At 42.4% G+C, this 5,836-nt stretch overlaps 1 pseudogene; it reads right to left on the bottom strand.

Moving 5' to 3' along the window:
- Positions 1-2,858: 2,858 nt before the first annotated feature.
- LOC137755920 (E3 ubiquitin-protein ligase RNF167 pseudogene) lies at positions 2,859-3,904 on the bottom strand (annotated as a pseudogene).
- Between the last annotated feature and the right edge of the window lie 1,932 nt (positions 3,905-5,836).

Below are 5,836 nucleotides of genomic sequence, written 5' to 3'. Positions count from 1 at the left end.
AATTTGCAGTGCCCTTGTTACCATCAATACATCTTTAAAAACATGCCACTGACTTCCCTCCACATTGATTTGGTACAAGACACATTCGTTATGAAAAAAAAAAAAGTTTAAAACCTCATTCATATAATCAAGTTTTAAAGAAATGATTTTAAAATATTCATTTATGTATTCATTCAGGTATGTGACAATCTCCGGCTTGTACCTCAGGATAATGAGGTTAAATTTATTGTTTCTTCCCTTAAGGAATTTACAGTCTAGGGAGGTGCTATACAACAAACTTGAAAAATAAAACAGTATCTTTTAAAAAAATAAAATTAAGTCATAATAATTCTGCGTTGTCTTTAAAAAACATTTTCACAAATCACTTTTTAAAAGTCCTAAAAATTTTGTAAAATTGTTTTGACTGGAAAAAATACATGAATTTAAATTCAAAGATATATCTTATTTGTCAAATATTCCATCATATGAATTCTGCAAAGATTAAAGTATATCCATGTGAGGAAACTAGCAAAATAAATGTGAAGGGGACAGTGTTGAGACCTGGGACCTAGCAAAAGTGATTTGAGGAGGATTGAGAGAAAAATCTTACCAAAAGAAATGCTCTCCTATGGTATGTTGAGTAAAACATTCCATCACAGTCTCTAAGGTGTTGAGTCCCATTATGTGCAATATGGAAATGAGGACCTAGGGAACATAGCCCTGCCATTTGTAAATAATAGATGGATGGGACTTTCTAACGGTGAGTGGGAGATTTAGGTTTCCCCCAAATAACCCAAGGAAATAGTTCTGTCATTGTGAGCACTTGAGAGAGAATCCACACAGAACCATGCTGCATAGAAGCATCTCATGAGGGAAAGCAGGTGATTTCAACAGTGCTTAATATGTTGACCAAAAAAAAATGTGATTGTAGCAAAAATAGGATGGACAGTAAGAAGTGCTGAATTTAAGTATCTTCATCTAGTCGAAACAATAATTAGTGCATTTGTGATCACCAATACTGATGGCAGAATAAACAAGAATCTGTGAATTTTATCTTCTTTATGATCTACTATAAAACAGAACACAGTACAGCAGAAAGAAGAGGAACCTGAATTCTTATGGTGTGCTTAGCTCAGCCTTCCTTTTCTTCTTCCTCCTGCCCTCACTCCATCGTTTCTGAATGTTGCAGGCCACTCCATGTGTTCATACAGTAACTGTGCAAAGAGAGCTGAGTCTCTCTCCAGGAATTGTCCTTGTATGAACAAAACTACCCAGCCCAAGGCCTCTCCTCTTCCCCTGTGACAGCCTGTAAGAAATGACTGGTTACTTCAGGGGCATGTGGATTCAGCTCTTTTGCTTTGATTTGGGACAATTCTGCAAGGCCATCCCAGCTCCAGTGTTCTCTGGGGGTCTGCTGAGGCTTCGGGTGCAACCACACCATCCTCCAACTTTTACCTCTGCCCAGTTCTGCTTCCTAAATTCACTCAACTTATGCACACAAAGCTCCACCTCAGAGTCTGTTCCTTGGGGATCCCAACATACTGCAGCCCTCAGTGTTGGGTAATGCTTACCAATGCATACATTTCCATGCAACCCCTTGCCAAAGAATGCATATTGTGAGAAATATCAAATCAGAAAAACTGGAGCATAACATTAGTGAATAGAATAATCAATTGCAGTAGTATCAACAATTGATTTAATAGGATCTTAGCTCTAAAATTAAATGCATCTTTATGGAAACAAAACTACATATTAATTTAAATAGTAAATCTTTTATGACTATTGATTCTGCATTCCAAGATAGAAGGCTTTCAGTGTGGTTTAAGTGTTTATTTCAAGGCTTGCATGAAACAGAACATTCTAATCCAAATAATAGAGTTATACTGAGAGTATTTAGTCATTTGCATTGTCAATGTAGTGCCTGGAAGTTTGAGATGAGTTGAAATTGGCCATGCAAATGAAAACTAGCTTAGCTAACATTAACAATCATTAAAGGGTGAAAATGACCTTAATTTCTAAAAAGAAAGGACATATTTAATGATCCCCTATTAGCTAACTTCCATTTTATACAATTACGTGGGCACCTGCAGTCACAGAAGATACTTGGTATGGCTGAACAATTACCACTCTCAGGTGAAAAGTGTTTGATGTTGCATGTTTCCTTCATTTAAATAGTTTTTTAATTCCAAGAGATGAAAAGACAAAGCTAAAAAGCATTCTCTTAAAATTCCACCCCAATTAGTAGGATTAGAATACTAATGCCAACAAGCTATAAAACAACAGAATCTTCTTACACAGCCACTTTACAGGAAGAGCAGAGGACCAGAGACCTACAACCAAGATATTTTTCCTCATGACCATGGAGACATTGCAACGGCTTTGCACTCTTCAGGCATTAACTGATGACAATTAAACATTTAGACAAGTGTAGATTATCTCATATACACCCGATCTAAAATGGTTAAAGGAGAGGCACTGAAATTTTTAGATTTCAGAAATTGCATTGTGAGGCCAAATGTGAAATGTTAATATCCCAACGTAAATTTAAGATACTCTTAAGAGTTACTTAAAATAATATTTCTAATTATCTTTTCATCCTTGACACAAATAATAAAAAATATGCTGTTTTAAATTGTTTTTGACAGCTTTTGCCTATGGCTTTCAAATGCATCTGAATTTTTTTTTAGGTCTACAAAAATATTTTATTAACGCAGTAAGTGAAGACCCAGTCACTCTGCACGTCGAACCCCCACAAAAGGATGGGGTTGAGTTAGGGAGTAACCTGGCGTAAGAATATCTCCTATCCCTCAACAGAGAAGACTTGAGGGAGGAAGAGGGGCTATGAAATAGGTTGCCAAAGGTGGGAGAGAAAGGGAGTATTAGATGAGGATGACAGCCGAAGAGGAAGAGGAGGATGGAGAGGGTGAGGGATCTGTTGAAGACCCAAGAAACACAAAGGGGGCTGGGGCTAGAGAGCCAAAGGAGGTGGGAAGTGCGGTCCTGGAGCCCAGAAGTGGGGTCCGTTCTGAGGCAGGGTGGCCCCTTGGGCCCCCTTCCCCATGGCCCACTTGCCCCTGAGTTCCTTCCTCCTGTTTCTCCTCCCCAGGATCCCGACGAACAGGCTGCTTGCAGATAGGGCAGGTCTTCTGGGTCTTAGTGAGCCACGGGTCCACACAGCAGCAGTGATAGGCTTGAGTACAGGGAAGTACCCTCAGCTTGCCCCCATCCTCATATTCATCCAGGCAGATAGCACAGACATCATACTGGTCTCCCTTCTGATAGTCACGTGTAGGAATCTGTTTCAGTTGCTCTTTGGTCAGTGGTTTTCTCTGGCGCTCTTTCTGGAGCTGAATACAACGAACTATCAACATCGCTCCCATGCCCAAAATTAGCACTCCCAGAATCCCCGAGAAAAGGATGAGGCAATAGGCCAAGAGGAATCCATCATCTGGGACCAGAAGCACCTGAGCCTCCTTCTGGTAGACAAAGAGGTCACGCAGGTACTTAGAGCTCCTCTCACTGATAAACACAGACGGAATCCAGACCTGCTGCTGGATTTCCTCATTATTCCACAGCATGCTCAGAAGTTCATTGGAATTCACATTGTGCACCACAGCTGCACCATACCCAGCCTTCTGAGCATTTAGAAATTTCAGGTCAAAGTTGCAGTCAAATCTTGGAAGCAGTGCAATGAAAACTGACCCACTGACCCGGGCTGGGGGCAATGGAGCAGGTGTTGGCTGGGCAAGCCTCCACAAGGAACCCCTTAAGTCCCTCCCAGCCCAAGGCAGCACCAAAGAGAGCTGGGAGGTCTGCAAAGTCCATGCTGCCGTTGTGGTCTGAAGTCACTCGAATGAGCCCCATGACAGGGTCCTCACAGCACAGTGGCCACAACCTCAGGAAGACGGAGGGCCGCAGGGTGCATGGCAGCAGTGGGGGAGAGGCTGAGGAGGCCGTGTCTTGGTGGCAGAAGCAGAAGCGGAGTTCTGAGCCCTCTCCCCCTTCCTTCGGGATCCCAGAGGTCCAACCACCCCCAGGTGCTACTTTGCAGCTACATGGGGGTATCGGGAAGGAACCCCGGCTCTAACTCGTTTAGTGGAGCTAGGAGAAAGACATTCATGTGCCCTTTTCCGGTATACAGATGAAACGGGAAAAGAGGACAGGGGCAAGCACAGGTGACAGAAAAACTTCTGGAAGAGTGGGAGCTCAAGGAGGTGGGACTTCCAGCCGGGTGGGCCGTTTTCCTATCCCCGGGCAAAGGGCTTCCGGTAAAGAAAATCAGGCTGCTTCCGGCATTGTAAGCTCAAGACGAAGCACTTCCGGTCCTCTCTTCCTTCCTCTGGCTGCTGCCGCCACTACCGCCGCGGTACCTTCAGGTCTCGCGAGAGTGCTCGCCACATTTCCGCCCCATCGGCTGAAATCTTTCAGAGTCTGTCTCCAGAGACCTCCTAACTCTGGTTTAGCCTGGCTCACTCGATCTTGCATCCAAACAAGCAAAATGGAGAAATTTCTAGCAGATTATTAATTTTGATGTAAGTTTTATGGCAGTTGATTCTAACTAAGAATGTGTACCAGGATCTACAAGTGCGAGTCCTGTGTTGTCCTATCTCCCAAACAAGTAACTGACGTCTGAGATAATTCACAAATGCTGCCATTATGATACAGATAACCAAGGATCATCTGTATTAAAAGCATTTAACATTTTAATCATTTTATCCCAGTGACCCAATACAGTCTTTTAAACTAATAAATTTCTATTTCTATGTCAAACACAGTATGGAGATATGAATAAAAATCTTATTTCTTCGTGAGGACCAGTTTAGGCTAGAAGGTGTTAACCTGCTGGGTGTTTGGACAGTACATTTTTCTAGGATATTATAGAGGCCTGGAGGTTTTGATGTAGAATTGGATCTATGTGACCAAGGAAATAGCCAGCATATAAAATTGTTGAGACCGAGGTAGATTCTTTTCCTTGTGGGCCCATTTACAACATGAAAAAGTATCCCTTAGTTCTTAGATTTTGCATTTGCATACAGCTATCCTTTTTCTCTTTAAGTGGTATACCAAGAGGTCAAAACCTAGATTAGAAAAGGAAATTATAGGCCACTTTAAATAAAGAAGTGCCTGATTGGCCAAGTCAGAAATGGAAAGGTTTTATTCTGAGCACATTGCTCCAAGTTGTCCCTCCAGACTTGGGTGGACAGCGTCTCACATTACAGTATCATCCTGCCATTTTTGTACATTGGTTCCATTTGCCGAAATATACTTCCAGATTTCTTTCATCTCTATTTTCCTGTATTTTCCAATTTGGAACTAGAACAGGTTATTAAATGCCACTGTTCCTGCTTCCACATAACCCCTCCAAGGTGAAGCACAAAACAATAAGCTCCAAGTCCACCTAGATGTAAGACAGATGCTAGTCTACACCATTCCTTCAGGATTTTCAGAGAGGTGTGGAGGAGAGAAGAGAGGGATACCAAAGTGGTCCTGCCAGCATTAGCTAGTAGCTGTCCTCAGTCTAAAAAGATTGAAGGACTGAGGTGATTTCTTTAGAGAGAATTGTCAGTGAGCTATGTTGACAACCATACACATTCATGGGGAAGTGAGGTGGTGCTTCCCCTCAACCTCAAGCCAAGGAAAAGTGACTTAGAGACACTTGTGAAATTTGAGGCTCAGAGAAAGAGGAAGGGGGTGCGTTGGGTCAAGCTGCGTTTCCACACCCTGAGAAGTTTCTCAAATTCCAAATATGGACCTTGCTATGGGGAGCCCTTAGAAGAGATCCCATGGAGCACTTGATCTGAAAAGGCAAAGGGACACCAAAACAGAGGGGTGGATACTGGAATCTAGGGGCAGAGGA

The sequence above is a fragment of the Eschrichtius robustus genome, chromosome 2, assembly GCF_028021215.1.
Source record: "Eschrichtius robustus isolate mEscRob2 chromosome 2, mEscRob2.pri, whole genome shotgun sequence".
Lineage (NCBI taxonomy): Eukaryota > Metazoa > Chordata > Mammalia > Artiodactyla > Eschrichtiidae > Eschrichtius > Eschrichtius robustus.
Note: the sequence above shows the minus strand (reverse complement) of the source record. Positions and strands in the feature narration are given on the sequence as shown.